Raw genomic sequence first — 18,773 nt, 5'->3', positions numbered from 1 at the left:
AGGAGCAGAGGGGACTTCCCTGGTGGTCTAGTGGCCAAGACTCCTGGCTCCCAATCCAGGGCGCCAGGTTTGATCCCCAGTCAGGGAACTCGATGCCACATACTGCAACGAAGAGTTCAAATGCCACAACCAAAGATTTCACATGCTGCAATGAAGATTGAAGATCCCGTGTGCCACAACTAAGACCCAGTGTAGCCAAATAATTTTTTTTTTTTAATTTTAAAGGACCAGAAGTGTGATCCTAATCCAAATCATTTGACTCCGGAGCCCTGCCCCTCAGGGAGCTGATTCACCCTGTAGAGGAGATATATTTCCTGTTTGGCCTGGAGACACCCCCCAACCCCCGCCGCCCCCCCCCCCCCCACGCACATATACTCTGTGGGGTTGTAGGGGTGGCAGAGGGGACAATGACCAAAGGGGATGGAGACACTTTCTGCTCTTCTTCTCAGCCACACAGTCTCCAGGCCTTTGCGTCTGGGTCAGGTAGGTCAGTCCCTTCTCAGGGTGAGACTGCTGCAGGTGGGGCCAAAGGCACCTTGGGGGCACCTGGCAGGCTGGGGGCTTCCCCAGGAGAACGACTCTCATCCTAGCTGGGCTCCTGGGACCTTCCGTACAGTCTGGCCTTGAACTGAGGGGGCGGCTGGAGCTCTGGCCACTGACCAGGTGAGCTGAGAGTGTGGGAGTGTCTGGGTGGAGGGGGAGAGGTCTGAGGCGGCACATTTGAGTCCTGTGAGTCATGGGGATGAACGTAAAGAGAATGCCCGAATGAGCTGAGAGCTGGTCCCCTCAGATCAGCCTCCCTGTGTTGTCGCCTACTGAGCTGGAGAGCTTCTGAGCCTTACAGCCCTAGTGCTTCTCAAACTGAGAGACTTACTGAGGGCGGGGCCCAGGGATACACATTTCTAACAAGCTCTCAAGCAGTTAAGATGCATGTGGTCCTCTGACTAAACCTGGAAAACCGCTGTCCTGGACCTCCCAGCCAGGCAGCCATGAGAAACCCCTTCTGGAGCCTTCTAGCAGATCCGGAGCCTGGTGTGTGTGTAAATGTTTTCCACAACTGGATTTAAGTGCATTCCACTCTCCGTTGGGGTGCTGTCATCAGCTGAGCTTCTCCCCTGTTTAAAATAAATGATGGCATCTCAAGTGATAGCTCTGCCTCGATCCTTCCCCAGCCAACTTTCCTCCAAAGAGCAGGCTGCCCCATCACCCACTCACCGCTGAGCTGTCCTGAGCCTTCCCCCTGGGTAGACCTCCTCCCAGCTGTCCTTCCCAAAACCCTCCGGGGTCTGCACCACCTGCCTGCCTGTGGCCCCCTAAAACTAGGTATTCCCTAGGATTCCCTCCTTGGTCCTTTTCTGTTTGATGCCTTTCCTCAGTTGAAGAGGCAAAAGTGAGGGGGAGGGATTTCCCTGGTTGTTCAGTGGCTAAGACCCCAGTTAAAGGGGTCCGGGTTCAATCCCTGGTTGGAGAGCTAGGTCCCACATGCTGTGACTGAAAGATCCTGTTTGCGATAAGGAAGATCTCTTGTGCTGCAACTAAGACCCAGCGCAGCCAAATGAATAAATGGATTTTTCTTAATGTGAGAGAGGAACCCCATCTCTATTCAGGAGAGTCCCCCCAACGCTACCCAGCTTCTGAGTTGCATCAACCTGACATTCTTAGGGGTGAGCTAGATATCTCCTTTCCGCTAACCCCGTGGAGCTCTTCGATACAGGCTCTGGCTTGAACGGAGTCTGGCTGGCCACACATGTCACCCCGAGAGGGGTCCACCCACTGTGGGTGCCTTGATGCTCCTTCCAAGCTCTGCCCCTGACAGAGGACAGAGTGCCCATCCCAGCAGCCAGGCTTCCCTGCTGGAAACTTCTGACTTCTCTCTGCTTTCCCTGGTAAAAGGCATAGTACCATCTCACCTTCCAGACCCCTGAGCACACACCCCCCCACAAGGGTGTGTGTCCTGGTGTCCCAGGCTGAGGGTCTCTTTGTGTTAATACATTTTCTTTTATTCCGCGCCCCCCCATCACACATCTCTTGGGTCCCTCCATCTGGCCACTGCAGTTTAGGGGCCTTTGAATTCTGCAGTGGCCCCCTCGCTTTCTGAGAGCTTGACTCAGCCCAGGGGCGTCAGCTGAACTGGACTACTTGGAGGCTGCCTGGCTTTTCCTCATCTGTGTCGGGGGCCACATGGCACTGAGTCAGGGCCCCTGCCAGGGGTCGGGGTCTTCATTCAGATCCTGGCTTTACCTTTCTAGCCTTTCGCCTGGATAGACTCCTTGAGCCCCCCCAAATTCCCATTTCCTTGTCTATAACAGCAAAGCAGGTATTAATAACAACAGTCATCTCACAAGTGCCTTGTGAGGATTGATGATATGTGACCTCCTCTCTAGAATTCCTTGGCATATTAAATTTAAACACTGCTTGGCGCATCTAATCCTCAAACCCGTGCTGTCAGAGACTTCGTTGCTGGGCCAGTGGTTAACAGTCCGCCTGCCAATGCAGGGGACTCAGGTTTGATCCTTGGTCTGGGACGGTCCCACGTGCCGCGGGGCAACTAAGCCCATGCGCCGCAACTGCTAAGCCCGCGTGCAGCTGGGATCCGTTCTCCACGAGCGAGGCCGCCGCAGCAAGATGCCCGCACATGGCAGCGAGAGAGTAGCCAAGCCTCTGCTGCAGCAAAGCCCCCTGCAGCCAAAAATAAAAATAATGAATCTTTTTAAAAAGTGGTGTCAGGTAGAAAGTCACTGTCAGGCCCAGTTTGTAGATGGTGAGGGAGGCTCAGAAGCCAAGAAGTTGGGCACACGGCTATAAAGTCGCAGAGGTGGGATTCAGTGGAAACCAGTTCACCGCAGAGCCTGAGCTTCTAACCACCAATCCCCACTCTGGGTTCTCTTTCTTCACCTTCTGTTCATTCATTCACCCATTGGGCAGTAATTTATGGTGTGCCTACTATCCAGGGCTGTGGCGTGAAGAAACAGGTGAAACCCCTCTCTGTGAAAGTGCAGAGAGGAAGGCCTCAGTTCCTACAGGAACTCCTGGAGGTGATTGCCCAGGCTCCTCTTCCATACTGTCCTCCTTGGAGGCACAGACCCGGGTGCCCATCCCTCCTCTCCACTGCTCCTCATACCTGAAGGCCTGCAGGCATTGGACTGGATTAGGGTTTGACCCTTGTGAAGGAGGAGGTGGATCACAGCAGGACCTGTTGCAGGGCTTGGAAACACTGGAATCCTCAGGGAGTGGGACAGTGCAGTCGTGAAAGGAATGGGGGTGCAGCTCGGTACCCCAGTGGGGTACCACTTCACCCAGCAGATGGTGGTCACAAAAAAGGAGGGACAACAACAAGTGTTGAGGGGGAGAGGGAGGAACTGGAACGTTCTCCCACTGCTAGTGGACATGTTGGGCATATCAGATGGTGCAGCCACTGGCAGTTCCTTAGGATAGAGTCACCATTTGACCTGGTGACTTCACTCCGAGGTGTGCACCCTAGAGAAAACACATGTCCACAAAAAGCCTGTACACAGATGTTCACAGTAGCGTTATTCACAAGAGTCAAAAGGTAGAAACAGCCTGAAGGTCCATCAACGGATGAATGGATAAACAAACTGGAATATTACTCAGCCAGGAAAAAGACAAGTACTGACACAGGCTACCATGTGGATGAATGACACCACTTCTTTCAGCAAAAGAAGCCAGACGCAAAAGACCACATACTGTATGATTCTTTTGCTCTGAAATGTTCAGAATAGGCCAATCCATAGATAGTAAATAGGTGAGTGGTTGCAGGGGCTTGGGGCAGGAGGTGGGGTGGGGTGGGTAACTGGTAAACACTGCAGGGTTTCTTTGAGGGTGATGAAAATATTCTAAAATTGATTGTGGTGAGGGTTGCACCACATGGAAATACTGAAAAATCACTGAATTGTATACATTAAAATGGTAAGTTATATACTATGTAATTTATATTGCAATAAAGCTTTTATTTAAAAAAAAAATGTTAGCCAGGAGCCTTTCCTGAGGGTACAGTGGTTAACGCTCTGCACTTCCAATGCAGGGGACTTGAGTCCGCTCCCTGGTTGGGAAACTAAGATTCCACATGCCACATAGCACGGTCAAAAAAAAAAATCAGGATAATTAGCCAGACTTCCCTGCATCAATGCTGACAGAAGGCATAAACACAAGGACTCAAAAACTTTCTGAGGAATCGAGAGACATTCTTCGGGGCTGCTTTGCTGTAGTTCTTGGGACACAGAGAAGTGACTGTAGATAAGGTTTCCGTTCATCCTTCAGCCCTCAGCTTACACGTGACTCCAGAGAGACCCTCCTTTTGTCACTTGTCCTCTGTCTCAGCCCCTTCTTTCTTTCCTTAAGAGCTCTTCCCGCACTTGGAATTGTTTTCTGTCTGTGGAGCTGATTCTGACTCTTGCTGGGTGTGGTTCCGGGCAGTCAGGGGCTTGCCTCTCTCTTGCTTGCCCCATAGTAGGTGCTCAGTAAATTCCCGCTGTGTGAATGAACAGCAAGTACTGATAACAGCCGGGGTGCCGGGCTGGGGTCCGCACTCCCTGTAGGGGAGAGAGCCAGCAGGGCAGGTCGGGGTGCCTCCCAGCCCCAGTGGCTTTCTTTTTCTCTGTTCCAGTTCCAGGAGAATGTCTCTGGAAAGGAAGCCCAAAGCCCGGTTTGGCTGGGAAGAGGCGGGCTGGGAGGGGAGCAGGGGCCGGGCGGGCCTGGGGAGGAAGTCTGCAGCCCCAGGCTGCCGAGGGCGCGGCGTCTGTGTTCGCACCTTTGGAATGTGGCTGATTCACTCTGGGGGGAGGCAGGCAGCCACTGCTGCCGCCGGCCGCCGGCTCGGATCCGACATCTGGAGGCTGGATTCCAGGAGGAGAGACGGAGTCTTGCAGGCAGATGTCAGCTTTGAAGGTCAAAGCGAGCGAGGGAGCCAAGGAGGATGAGCCTGCCAGGGTCCCACGCTCCCCCACCCAGGATTCTGGGAGAGAGGTGAGACCCCGTCCCCAGCCTCGTCCCAGCCCTTCAGCCCCCAGAGCCCCTAAGGAGCAGGACAGCCTGGGGCCCTCCTTCAAAGACCAGTTGCTCAAGAGCTCGTGTAACTGCACAGGCTGAGGGCCTAGCTGGTCCCGTGCTGTCAGTGGCCCTGGGCCGCGGGCGTGCATCTCCCGACCCAGTGTCCGGTGTAGCTTCACTCAGGCCATCGCTCCCCGAGGCCTGCGGACTCCCAGTTTGCCTCTCCCTGGGGCTCCAGCGAGACCCTCGGCTTGCCCCTCGTTGGCTCAGCTGGGGCCCAGCTCATGTTGGACACTTGGATGGGTCAGGTCCGGGAGAAGACTCAGAGCTAAGTGACCGCGGCCCCCTTTTCTGCCCTGAATCTAGGTGCTCTGTGGTCTGCCCTGTGGGCTGAAACGATGGTGTGTGCATGTGTGTGTGTGTGTGTGTGTGTGTGTGTGTGTATCTGGGAGTGAGCAGGCAGGCCCCTTTCTGTTCTCCAAGGAATTTTGTACTGTCTGGCTTCTCCCTGGGTTAGGGACTATACCGCAGAGGGTGGAGGCAGGAGGGACAGGAAAGGGGTTGGGGGGAGAGGTGGGTGGGCGTCACCTGCGGGCTTGCAGGCTCAGGCCTGCCCCTGGGAGTCACCGGGGGCTGGAGGAGGGGCCCAGCCTCACTCCTGGGAGTGACGGTCCGTCCCTCCCTGCGCAGCATGAGCCTGCCTGGTCATTGGACCGGGGTGGGGTGTGTGTGTGTATGTGTGTGTGTGAAGGGCGGGACCCAGGCTCACCCGTCTTGTAGCCTGTCTCTCCCGGAACCCGGGAACCTGAGGCTGGGGGGGGGGGGGGGGGGTGTAGGGTGACTCAGAAGGGGAACCCAGGCCCGGGGCTCCTTGGAAGAGGAAAGCCGGTGCCCAGAGTGGTGGGAACCTCTTGGAGGCTTCAAGAGAAACCTGGAGGTTCTGGGAGGGCGGAGGGCCCACCTCCTGGAAGCTTTTTGCAGCTATTTGTGAAGTGCAGCCCCTCCCAATATCTGCTGGGGCACAGGATGTGCTCCAAGGAGTGTGCCCCCACCCCACCCCACCCCACCCTGGGCTCAGCACCCTCCACTCCTGCCAGCCCTGCCTCCCAGCATCCCTTTGGGACGCCACACATCTGGAGGTGTCTGCTCATCCCCACCAAACCACCCACATCCTCCGACTTGAGGACTTGAGTCCAAATGCTACCTCCTCAGATCCCTGCCAGCCTCCCACACTCACAGTTATTCTCCTCTGGACACGGTGGGCTTGGTACTCCTGTGTGGAGCTTATCACCACATCAGCCCCCTCGGTGATGGGGGGGATCCCATATCCATCCCTCGGCCATGTCCTGTGTGCCCTGAGCCTGACTCTAGGACAGGTGTCCCAGACTGCTGGGACCAGGTTGCCTGGCTGTCTTCTCTAAGATTTTTCAACGTGTTCATCTGTCTCTTTTCATTACACGACAGACTCACTGAAGTTGAAGGACATAGTAATGAGAGCTACGTTTTTTGAGCTCTTACTAAGTGCTTTTTAAAAACTGAGGCATAATTCACATACCTTAAAAGTCGCCCCTTTAAGATGGACAATCCAGGACTTCCCTGGTGGCACGGTGGATAAAGAATCCACCTGCTGATGCGGGGGACATAGATTAGATCCCTGGTCCAGGAAGATTCCACATGCCATGGAGCAACCGGGCCCCGGGGCCGCAACTACTGAAGCCCTCGTTCCCTAAGAGCCAGCAAGTTGCAACTGCTGAGCCCGTGTGCACCTAGAGCCTCTGTTCCTCAATAAGAGAAGCCATTGTGATGAGAAGCCCGCACACTGCAATTAGAGCAGCCCATCCCCTGCAACTACAGAGAAGCCTGCGCAGCAACAAAACCCAGCACAGTCAAAAATAAATAAATAAAGCAGTTTGTACATGTAAAAAAAAATAAAATTTCCAATCCAGTGGATTTTAATGTATTCACAGAGTTGTGCATCTATCTCCAGCTTCTAATTCCAGAACATTTTTATCATCCCCCGAAGGGAAGCCTAGCAGATTCATCAACTGTAAGATGTGTACCATTCGTGTGGGGATTGATCGTGGGGGAGGCTGTGCACATGTCGGGGCAAGCGAAAAGTCTCTGAATCTTTGCTCAATTCTGCTGTGAGCTTAAAACTAGTTTGTTTGTTTGTTTTTTAATTGATTTGGGGAATTTTTTGGTGGTCTAGTGGTTGGGACTCTGTGCTTTCACTGCACAGAGCCTGGGGTCAGTCTTTGGTTTGGGAACTAAATCCTGCTAGCTGCATGGCACAACCCGTCCCTACATTAATTTAAAACAAAACAGAACCCTGAATGCATTAGCAGTCACTCCCCATTCTCCTCTTTCCCCACCCCCAACCACTGGCAATCATTAGTCTGCTTTCCGACTCTACAGATTTGCCTGTTTGGGACATTTCATATAAGCAGAGTCCTATAATATGTGGTCCTTTGTATCTAGCTTCTTTCACTGAGCATCATGTTTCAATGTTCATCCATATTATTCCTTTCAAGGTTCATCCACCTCATTCCTTCTTTATGGGTGAATAATATTCCACTGTCTGAATGGATCAGCATTGGTTTATCTATCTATCCACCAGAGGACATTCAGGTTGTTTCCACTTTTTGCGAATAATGCTGCTGGGAACATGCATGTACAAGTTTTTGTGAAGATGAGGTTTTTCAGTCTAAGTGTTTTTTGACAAACACCTCATTTAATCCTAAAAGCAGCCGTCTGTTTCAGTGCTAACATGATCCCCCTCGTGCAGGTGAGGAAGCCGAGGCTCAGAGAGGTGAGCCAATGTCACGTCACCGCTGGAAGCCATGGAGCCAGGACCCTCCTGCCTCCTGGTCAACAGACCCTGGTGTTTCTGCCTGTGTTTAGCAGAGCTTTGCCCACTGTTACTGCATGGTAGATGTTGCTGACTCTTCAAACAAGGGCCAGGCACACCTGAAGTCCAAGAAGTCCTCTGTGATCTGTTGAGGTGAGTGGGTCACCTGCTTGGTGGTGATCCAGTGGCTCCAAGGGATGTGCCTTAGGGGGTTACGAGAGGTCCCTGTGGCCATAGCATCGTCGTCCACAGATCCAGGCTGGACCAGACCTGGCCCTGCTCCCTCCAGATTCCGTTTGCATCACCTCGCGGAGTACAAGCCCCAAACATTGCTGCCCCTTTCATTTACCTGCAGCCTCTTTCCTGGGGTTCCTGGGCTGCCTTTCATCTCTTGCTTTCTTGGATTTGGCGTGCAGCCCCAGGTCACCTTCTGCTGGACTTTGTTCCTGGCTCCTTCCCAGGAGTGTGGCATGGTGGGTAACTGCTGTCAGACAAACCCAGGATCTTGTCAGCTTTGCCACTCTGGTTGTGTGGCTTCGGGCAAGTTTCTGAGCTTCTCTGAGCTTCCGTCTGCTCATCTGTGATGGGGGTCACAATAACAGACCCGCCTAAACTCTGTGGGACTGACTGAGGGCAGGGAGATGAGCAGCTCGCGCCATGCCCAGCACCTCACACGTGCTTGGGAAGAAGTCGAGGTCGGTCCTCAGGGCAGAGGCAGGCTGGCAGTGGGCCGGGAAGGGGGCGGGTAGCTTTGTGTGTCTCCCATGACTCAATCCTGCCCAAGGAGGGGGGAGTCAAGGCCAGACTGCTGAGGTCGGGCCCCTAGGGACCTCCCGTCCTCGTCCTCCTCCTCCCCACTCTGCCCTCGGCCTGCTCCCCACCCAGCGCTTCCGGCAGCGCTGGGCAGGGCCTCATGCATTCTCCGCCGGCCGCCTAGGCACGCCCTCCATCCTTCCCCCTGATCCGCAGCCCCCATCCGCAGCCCTGTGGCCCAAGGGCTCGGACACTGGCCCACCATGGACCCCCTTGAGTGGGTGCCACAGTCCGCAGCCTAAGGCAGGGGGGCGATGATGGGGAGAGGGGCTGGGGGTGGAGGGAGGGTCTTTTCTGGCCACTGGAGCAGAGCTGCAGCTCCTGCCAGGGAAACCCTCTTTCCTCTCTGCCGCTGAGCCTTTCCCAGCCCTGCCCCTCTCCCCTCTGCTTCTCAAATTTCAGCTTCTGAGTTACTGGCATCACAGCCTGCCGCTGTGGTCACTGCACCAGACAGACGTTAACCCCCACTGTGCTGGTGGGAGCAGCACGTGACATGGGCGCACGGTCCGGAGAGGCTGAGGGAGGAGAACGCCACCGGGAAACCTTCCTTCGCTCCAGCCAGCTTCCCCTCCAGCGAGCTTGCCTCACCTTCTTTCTCCCTGTCCGCCCAGACTTGAAGCCAAAGCCCTCCCTGACCCTTAGGAGTTGCTCCTTCCCTTGGCTGTCTGGGCCCTGACCATCATCCATAGCACGTGTGTTCTGTATCGCTGTGAACCTGGCCTTCACGTTTCAGCAGATGGGGTTCTCGCCCTCCACATCCCTCAGCTTCCCTCTTGCACCTGGGCTTACCTGGGCAGGGCCGGACCACTGGGACCAGGTGAGTTCTCAGCCTGTTCTGGGGATGGCGACAGCAAGGTCGTTGAGAGGAGCCTGAAGGGAGCCAGGCACTGGTGCAGACTGGCCAGGTGACCCTGGCAAGTCCCCAGGGAATAACAGGATTAGGGGTCCATAGTGAGGATGAAATGGGAGATGCAGGGAAAGCCGCCAAAGCTGCAGGTGTCAGGCACATGCGTGGCCCAGCCTTCTCGTGCCCACATACATAGGTGCCTCCTGGCACGCTGAGGCCTCCTCCCCAGGGAGAGCTCCTCCCGTTTCCCATCAGCCTCCCCCCTCGAAGCCCACCCAGGTCTGCTTTCTCATCAGAGCCGGCCTCTGTCCCTCCCCTGGCCTGGCCGGTCCTATCCTCAGATGGGACCGGACGTCCTGCCTTCTCTCCCCATCCCTGTCCACTCCTCCAGAGAGGAGCCTGCGGCCCAGAGGGAGACTGGACAGCCTCTCGAGCTCACTGACCTTTATATTGACCAGAGGCCCAGAAGCCCTGTCTTTCCCTCCCCCTGCACTCCTGATCCCCCTTTACTGCTCTGCTGAGACCCCCGGCTTCTGGTGGGATTGTTGTAACTGCCCTGACATCTTAAAATCAACTGAGGAAGTGGTCAGCCAGCCATTGCTGTCTAATATGGAAAGTCCAGCCAGGATGGCCATTCACTGAGTTTTTATAAGGGGGGAATGCACCCAATTGAAGCAGACGACTTGGTTCCTCCTTGTCGACCTGTTGCAAAGCAGCAAGGGAACATGTCCCAGGGTTGGGGGGTGGGGAGGCCCGGACAGGGCAAGCTGGTGGAGGAAGAGAAGAGAAGGCAGGAGGCTCCCCACCACGGGCTGCAGTGTTAGGCCTGGAAACACGGAGTGGGGACCAGAGAGAGGGGATGCGGGACACATCAAGGTGGGCTCCAGCCCCCTTGTCAAGGGCTCGCTTGTGAGCAAAGTGAATCAGGTCAGCCTGTTAGAAGGAAACGGGCATCTGGAGGTCAGGGCCTTGTGGCTGGGGATCTGGGGCCCTGGGGGTGTGGGAACCTGAGTGGTCAGTGCTTCCACCCTAGTATGTGCAGTTGGGTTCCCCAGATGTGCTCAGGGTGAGCCTAGACAAAAACATGTGTGTGCTGGTCGCCCCCTAGTGGTTGGGGGACCCCAGTCTTGCTGGCCCAGGACTCTCCCTGTGGTTAACGTAGGAAAGGGGACCAGGGCATTGGTGGGTATTGCGGTTTGCTCCAAACCCCAACAGAGGCATCTGACCCCCATTCTGCCTTCCTGGGAGCATTTAGGATCGTCTCCCAGGCAAGGGCTTTATGTTTCTATGGGGCCTCATCCCTGCTGCCATAGCTGGTATCCACACCCCTCAACCCCAAGAAGGCCGGGATTCCCCATGTGCACGTGAGCATGCTGGGGCCTGAAAGGTCAGCCAGAGCCCGAAAGGCCATCTTGTCCATCCACCCACTGCTCCTGTCACGTTTGTGTAGAGGAAAAAGCTTCCAGTTAGGGTTGGGGCCCTCGTTTCTGCTTCAGGCTCCATCTCCAGTTCTCCGTACTTCCTGAGGGGCGTTCCATAACTTTCTCTGTACCTCCTCATGGTCTCCCCTCTGTGGTAGCAGAAATTCTCCTATGACCCCCAGTGACCTTTGCTCTCGTGAACTCCCTACATTGGGTGTGGGTGGAACCTGTGACCCTGGCATCACTCCTGTGATTAGGTTATAAGTTGCCTAAGAGATAGGTTATCCAAGTGGGCCTGACCTAATCAAGCCATTACAAAAAAGTTTTCTCCAGCTGCTTGTGAAAGAGGAGATTAGAGAGATTCAGAGCAAGAGAGGGAATCGATGTGTGGGACCCTCTCTGTTCCTCAGATGGAGGGACCACAGGATAAGGGCCTGAGGATGGTCTACAGGAGCAACCACAAGATGATGGGACCTCAGTCCTACAGTCACAGGAACTGAATCCTCTTGACAACCAGTGAGTTTGGAAGACCATCCAACACCCCAGTTTCACCTGGCAGGACTTTGAGTTGAGAGCCCAGCCATGCCACGTCTGCCAATGATAAATGGTACTGTTTCAAGCCAATGCTGCTGCTGCTGCTAAGTCACTTCAGTCGTGTCTGACTCTGTGCGACTCCATAGACGGCAGCCCACTAGGCTCCCCCATCCCTGAGATTCTCCAGGCAAGCACACTGGAGTGGGTTGCCATTTCCTTTTCCAATGCATGGAAGTGAAAAGTCAAAGTGATGTCGCTCAGTCATGTCTGACTCTTCACGACCCCTTGGACTGCAGCGTACCGGGCTCCTCCGTCCATGGGATTTTCCAGGCAAGAAACTAGAGTGGGTTGCCATTGCCTTCTCCGTTTCAAACCAATACATTGATGGAAGTTTGTGATGCGGCAACAGGGAATAAGTACATCATCATTCCAAAGAGAAGAACAGTAGTTTAGATGCACATGTAGGATAAAAGTTTAAAACTGAGAGAAACCCATCCCCTGCCCCTCGGGCACTGTGTAGAATGGAAACCTGCCGCAGCCTCTGTGCTGATGGTCCCCTCTCCCGCCCTCCTGGCTGCAGTTTAAATCCATGGTCTTAGGGCTCATGTCTCTCACGTGAGATTCCAACCAGCCTCAGAGGAGGGCAAATGTGTTCTGAGAAGGGCAGCGCTGATGGCACCTTGGGGGCAGCCAGATCCCACTTTGGCCGAAGAAAGACGCTCTGGAACCCTTTGCTTTAGGGTATTCCTGAGGTTTCTGGGGCTCCTGGGACTTCTGGAAATCTTCAGGGCCAATAAAGCTTTTTTTTTTTTTTAAGAGATAAAGCTTTTTTTAATATACAGCTTTATTATATACAATTCACCCATCTAAAGTGTACAATTAAGTGGGGTTTTTTTTTAATACAACCAATTTTGTAACCATCACCACAATCGATTGAGAAGATTTTATCACTCCCCCAAAAGAAACTCTGTACCCACTAGCACCCACTCTCCATTTCCCCCTGACACCCTCTCATTCCCTTCAGTTCAGTTCAGTCACTCAGTCATGTCTGACTCTTTGTGACCCCATGCCAGGCCTCCCTGTCCATCACCAACTCCCAGAGTTTACTCAAACTCATGTTTGAGTCGGCGATATCATCCAACCATCTCATCCTCTGTCATCCCCTTCTTTTCCTGCCTTCAATCTTTCCCAGCATCAGGGTCTTTTCAAATGAGTCAGTTCTTCGCATCAGGTGGCCAAAGTTTTGGAGTTTCAGTTTCAACATCAGTCCTTCCAACAAATATTCAGGACTGATTTCCTTTAGGATGGACTGGTTGGATCTCCTTGCTGTCCAAGAGACCCTCAAGAGTCTTCTCCAACATCACAGTTCAAAAGCATCAATTCTTTGGCACTCAGCTTTCTTTATAGTCCAACTCTCACATCCATACATGACTACTGGAAAAACCATAGCCTTGACTAGACGTACCTTTTTTGGCAAAGTAATTGGCCTCATTCCCTGGCAACCACTAATCCACTTTCTACCTCTGTGGATTTGCCTATTCCGGACACTTCATAGAAATGGAATCATATGATATGCGGCCTTTTATGTCTGGCTTCTCTCACTGATCATCACCTTGTCAAGGTTCATTCACGTTGTGCCATGTATCAGTAGTTCATCCCTTTACTTGCTGAGCAATTCTTCACTGGGTGAATAGACCATGGCTTCTGTATCCAGTCATCAATAGAGCCTGTTGCTCATCACTCTTCCCACCTGGAATCTGGGGGTGGGGCTGGGGGAAGGCAGCAAAGAGGGATGGGGGGAAATGGGCTGATTGGGCTTGGGTTTGACAACATAGAGGAAGGAGGACGGGCTTCTGAGGTGTCCCAGGCCACACTGTGGTCCCTGGCTCTTTCCCCTAGGCTGAGTCAGTCCGTTCCCCTCATTTGTTCTCCAAAGCATTGTCTGTCCCTGGGGTCTCCAGCCCCAGAACCCTGCTGCAGGTGGGCCGGCTGTCTGTCAGCTCTGTAATTTGCATTTCTGATCATCTGCATTTCTAACACCGATTGTCCACTGGCAGTTATTTGATGACAGTCTTCACAGAGACTTCCCCTTTAAAGGGCAAACTGTCTGCAGGCCAGTTTTCACACCAGATCCTACCTGTGAGTGTCTTTATGATAAAGGAGGTGAGCACCACATTCAACAGAAAAGAACCTTGCAACACACTTGCTTTCTTTCACTGTGACAAGTTTTTTTCTGGCTGTGCCACGAAGCATATAGGGTCTTAGTTCCCCAACCAGGGATTGAGCCCGTAGCCCCTGCATTGAAAGTGTAGTTTTAACCACCGAACTGCCAGGGAAGTCTCATCACTGTGACAAGTTTGAGCAGGGGAAGGGGAAAGCTGGCCCCTCCTCTGTCCCTCCCCCGCACATCACCGAACCCTGTCCTTCTCCTGGGCCGGCTAAGCTACTTCTGGCCACTGTCACCCATGGCAAACCAGTGATACCAGGAAATACCGCTTATTAATGTTATGCACACCAGGTGTGCCGGTGACTTCTTGTGACAGCCAGCCTGCAAGCTAGGTACTATATGGCCTCTGTTTTATAGACCAGGAAGCTGATTCAGGTTAAGGAACTTGACTGCGGTCACCCTGATAACACCAGGAGCTGGGGTTGGGGCAGAACCTCCTGGATTCTGAATCACACTGCATGGCCTCGAGTCCTTTCTGGAAACTCTGTGGTCCAAAGAGTGGGGAGTGTGTGTAGACAGAGATGAGGTCTGAAGACTATGGCCCCAGAATATCTCAGATGCCAAGCAGAAAAGAACTTCAAGAAGATCATTTAGGGACTTCCCTGGTGGTTCAATGGTTAGGATTCCTTGCTTCCATTGCAGGGGGCCAAGGTTCGATCCCTAAACAGGGCAACTGAAAAAAATTTAAAAAGTTAGATACAGTGTTTTCCTCTTCAAGGAAACAGAGCTCCTTGGAGTCACCAGTGAGAGCAGTTTTCATAGATGGAGTGAGCAGGATGGGAAAGTGAGCATAGGCAGCCACTTCAGGGAGTTTTGCGATCAAGAGTGGTAGCTGGAAGGGGATGTATGATTGTCTGATTTTTTTTCTTTTTGGCCAAGCTTCGGGGCTGATGGGATCTTAGTTCCCTGATCAGGGATTGAACCCAGTCCCACGGTAGTGAATGCATGGACTCTTAACCACTGGACCTCCAGGGACTCCCCTGTTTTTAACTGGGCATAAGATGGCTTGTTCTCCACGTGGGAATGAGCCAGTAGGGGGCAGGAGGGAAGGATGCAGGAAGGCGGACAGTCGCTGGAGAGTCATCTTTGAAGAATACACGTGGAGGGGTTCTCCAGGCACGGACAGAACATGGGCCCACATCTAGGTGCTGGCCGGATGGCAGATTCCAGGTACCAGGGGGAGGCAGAGGCAGTGATAGGAGCCTTGGGAAGGGAGGGAGGAGGGACCAGGGGCATATGAGGGGATGGCCAGCCGTGCAAAGGAGCCACTTGAGGATCTTGGTCCAGCATTTAAAAGTAAGATGGTGGGATTTCCTTTTCCCAGTGCTGTGCAGATCCAGGGGTGGGGGTAGGGGCAGGACAGGTGGAGGGTTGGACTCAGAAGGCAGCAGGCATGCAAGATGATTAGATTGCTGGGCTGTGAAACCTAAACTGCAACAACCCCCTTCCCCTCACCTATGGAGTCAGGCAAACTATAGCCCACGAGTCAAATCTAGACCTATTGACCCTTTTTTTTTTTTAAACTTTAAAAAAAACTGTGATAAAATACATATAACATAAAATTTACCATTTTTATATTTTTGTGTGTTCACCTGAATGGTAACTTTGCCATTTTAAAGTGCACGATTCAGTCCCATTAATTACATTTATGATGTTGCGCAAACACCACCACTATTTCCAAAAGTTTCCATCACCCGAAACAGAAACTCCATACCCACTATTAAGCAATAACTACCCATCTCCCCTCCCCCCTGCCCTTGGTAACCTCTAATCTACTTTCTGTCTCAATGCGTTTGCCTATTGTAGATCATTCATAGAAGTGGAGTCATACGACATGTGACTTTTTGTATCTGACTTTCACTTAGCATCGTGTTTTCAAGGTTCAGCCAGGCCGTAGCATATGTCAGAACTTCATTCATTTTTAAGGCTGAATAATAAGCAGTTGTTTGAATAGATCAGAGTTTGTTTATCCATTGATCCATTGATGGTTTTCACCTTTTGGCTGTTGTGAATAATGCTTCTGTGAACACTGGTATATTATCATGTGTTTGAGTCCCTGGTTTCATTTTTGGGAGGATGTGTACCTAGGAGTGAAATTGATGGAGCACACTGTAACCTCTGCCAGGTTTTGTATGAACCGAGATTGTATGGTAGACAGAAAAATGACCTTCCCAAGATGTTCGTGTCCTAATCTGTGGAACCTGTGAATAAGTTACCTTCTATGGCAAAAGGGACTTTGAAGATATAATTATGTTAAGGATCTTGAGATGGGGAAATTATTCTTGATTATCTGCTTGGGCCCAAGGTTATCAATAAGGGAGTGGTGGTGGTGGGGGGTGGTCAGAGTCGCATAAGGAGATGTGATGACTAAAGAAGTTGGAGTGATGCACTCTGAAGATAGAACGGGCTGGGAGCCAAGAAGGGGCGGGCAACCACTAGAAGCTGGAAAAGGTAAGGAAATGGATTCCTCTTCCTACCCTAGAGCCTTCAGAAGGAATGCAGCCCTGCTGACACTTTGGTTTTAGCCAACTACAACCCATTTGGATGTCTGATCTCCAGAAAGTATGTGTATGTATATATATACATATATATGTATATATATATCCTACTCCAGTACTCTTGCCTGGAAAACCCCATGGATGGAGGAGCCTGGTAGGCTGTGGTCCATGGGGTCGCTAAGAGTCGGACAGGACTGAGTGACTTCACTTTGACTTTTCACTTTCATTCATTGGAGAAGGAAATGGCACCCCACTCTAGTGTTCTTGCCTGGAGAATCCCAGGGATGCGGGAGCCTGGAGGGCTGGCATCCATGGGGTCGCACAGAGTCGGACAAGACTGAAGTGACTTAGCAGCATATATATATATATATATATATGTATGTATGTATTTTTTTTTTTTTAATTGGCTGCACCATGCAGCTTGCAGGATCTCAGTTCCCCCAACCAGGAACCTGGGATTGAACTCGGGCCATGGCCGTGAAAGTGCAGATTCCTAACCACTGGACCAGCAGGTAATTCCCTTGTGCTGTTTTAAGTCATTAAGTTTGTGGTAATTTGTTATAATAGCAATAGGAAGCTAATACAAATATTAAAAGAATTTTTTTTTGATGATGTGTAGTTGATTTACAACATGTGTTAATTTTTGCTGTACAGCGAAGTGATTGAGTTTTTAATATATATATATTTATATTCTTTTCCATTATGGTTTATCACAGGATATTGAATACTGTGCTATACACTAGAACCTTGTTGCTTATCCATCCTATATATAATAGTTTTCATCTGTTAATCCCGAACTCCCACTCCATTCCTCCTCCCTCTGTCTGTTCTCTGTGTCTGAGTGTGTTTCTGTTTCTTAGATATGGTCATTTGTGTCATATTTTAGATTCCACGTGCAAATAACTTTTACATTCCCTTTAAAGAAAGTTTGCTGATGCCTAATTTAGAGTAAGAAGGGGAGGGGAAAGGTCCAAGGATCAAAGTGATTTTGCGGAACGCCCTCTGAGAACTCTAGAGTGGCCTGAATTTAGGAGCCAGGAAGGGAGTAAGAAAGGGTACAGTACCAAGGGGTCTACAGAGCCTCCTGGGAATGACAAATAGCCTGGAGGAACTTCTTTGGTGGTCAGCGGTAAAGAATTCGCCTTTCAATGCAAGGGACACAGGTTTGACCCTTGGTCAGGCAACTAAGCCGAGGTACCACAACTACAGAAGCCCACTGGCTGCGACAAAGACCCAACACACCCAAAAAGAAAAAAACAACCTGGTGTTTGGGGACTTGTCAAGCTACTGTCGTGAAGCAGGTGACGGGAAAGAGCTGGGGTGGGTGGTGGGGGCAGTGGTATTTCAGGTGTTGGGGCAGCTGAGCCAGGGGTGTGGGTTTGTGCCAGGGGGTGTGGTTTTGTGCAAGAGAGGGCGCTAGAAGAGAAGGTGTCTTTGGCAGAAATGGGGAGGTCAGTCAGAGTGACAGTGTGCCCAGGGAACTAGGCTCTGGCTGGGTCAAGGGATTTCTGAAGAAGACAGAGCAAGAGGTGGATGCACTTCCCCAGCTCTCCTTCATTCATTCACCAGGCACTGTGGGTGCTGTTCAGTGTACACAGTTAAGGGGCCCTGTATCCTCTATTGTCCCCTGATGTCATCCTTCCTGCTCCCGCAGTGAGGCCTCCCAGGGACCCCCAATGTTACCCAACAGCTGACTTGCAGGATCGCAAAACATTCAGGCAAAACTGCCAGGCCTCTACAAGGGGCTCCGAGTATCTAAAAACAATAACATTTCCTAATAATAACAGTAATCCTTGTTATTAAGAGGGTTTCAATCCGGAGGCGCGATCTGGGCGGGAACCTGGAAGGCGGATGGGATTGGGAAAGGCGGTGGGCAGGAGAAAGGACATTCCAAGGCAGGCGCGGTCTTCCTGAGCCAGGGGCCAACCTCCAGGAGCCGGGGGAGGGGACGCGGGAAGAGGGGGACGGAAGCTCGCCGGCCAGGAGTCCTTCCCTCCTCCGCCCCAGGCCTTCACCCTTGGTAGAGAGCGCACCCTGCCGGGGGAGCAAGTCTCGCCCTGGCTTCGCCACGAAAAGGCAGCTGCAGCCTTCCGCCTGCCCAGGCCAAGCTTCGGTGGGCCTCTCGCTGTCCAGCCTCCCAGCGGAGGGCTAAAGAGAAGCGGGGACAGGAGGCGACTCGCAGCAGCCACCGGACCTCCGGGCCGCGCCGGCAGCCGGCCTCCGGGGCTGCTGCTGTCCTGGCCTGCCTCCACCCTTCCCTCCCTGCCCGGGCCCCTGCTGCCTAAGGCAGCCCCAGGATCTGAGGCGCCCGGCGCGCCCCCTCTTTGCCCTCCCCTTCCCGGCTCCGGGATTCCCAGGTTCCGGAGCCCAGGCCGAGTGGCCAGCGGCGGGCAGCTGGGCAGGGAGGGAGGGAGGGGGCCGCTCGGTCTCTGAAGTCGGCCCCAAGTTACATGTGGGAAGCGGTGGCTGTGACGCAAGTTTCCAGGGGGCCCTGGGCTTGGAGGGAGCGCGCCAGAGCGGCTCCTCTCGGAGCAGTTGCAACCGTAAAGAAGAAAAAAAAAAAAAAAAAAAAGCCCCT

General features: G+C 52.7%; 1 long non-coding RNA gene across 3 annotated transcripts; it reads left to right on the top strand.

Annotated features, from left to right (window-relative positions):
- Window positions 1-4,769: 4,769 nt before the first annotated feature.
- On the top strand, window positions 4,770-11,560 carry LOC110151892 (uncharacterized). 3 transcript variants are annotated; one of them, XR_002318199.2, is made up of 3 exons: window positions 4,770-4,983; window positions 7,793-8,008; window positions 9,071-11,560. It is a non-coding gene; the product is annotated as an uncharacterized lncRNA (long non-coding RNA). The 3 variants fall into 3 exon arrangements; XR_002318198.2 differs by lacking the exon at window positions 4,770-4,983 and having other exon boundaries at window positions 5,862-8,008; window positions 9,071-9,485; window positions 11,347-11,560; XR_011485476.1 differs by lacking the exon at window positions 4,770-4,983 and having other exon boundaries at window positions 5,862-8,008.
- Window positions 11,561-18,773: the final 7,213 nt, after the last annotated feature.

This window comes from Odocoileus virginianus, chromosome 33, assembly GCF_023699985.2.
Source record: "Odocoileus virginianus isolate 20LAN1187 ecotype Illinois chromosome 33, Ovbor_1.2, whole genome shotgun sequence".
Classification (NCBI taxonomy): Eukaryota; Metazoa; Chordata; class Mammalia; order Artiodactyla; family Cervidae; genus Odocoileus; species Odocoileus virginianus.
Note: the sequence above shows the minus strand (reverse complement) of the source record. Positions and strands in the feature narration are given on the sequence as shown.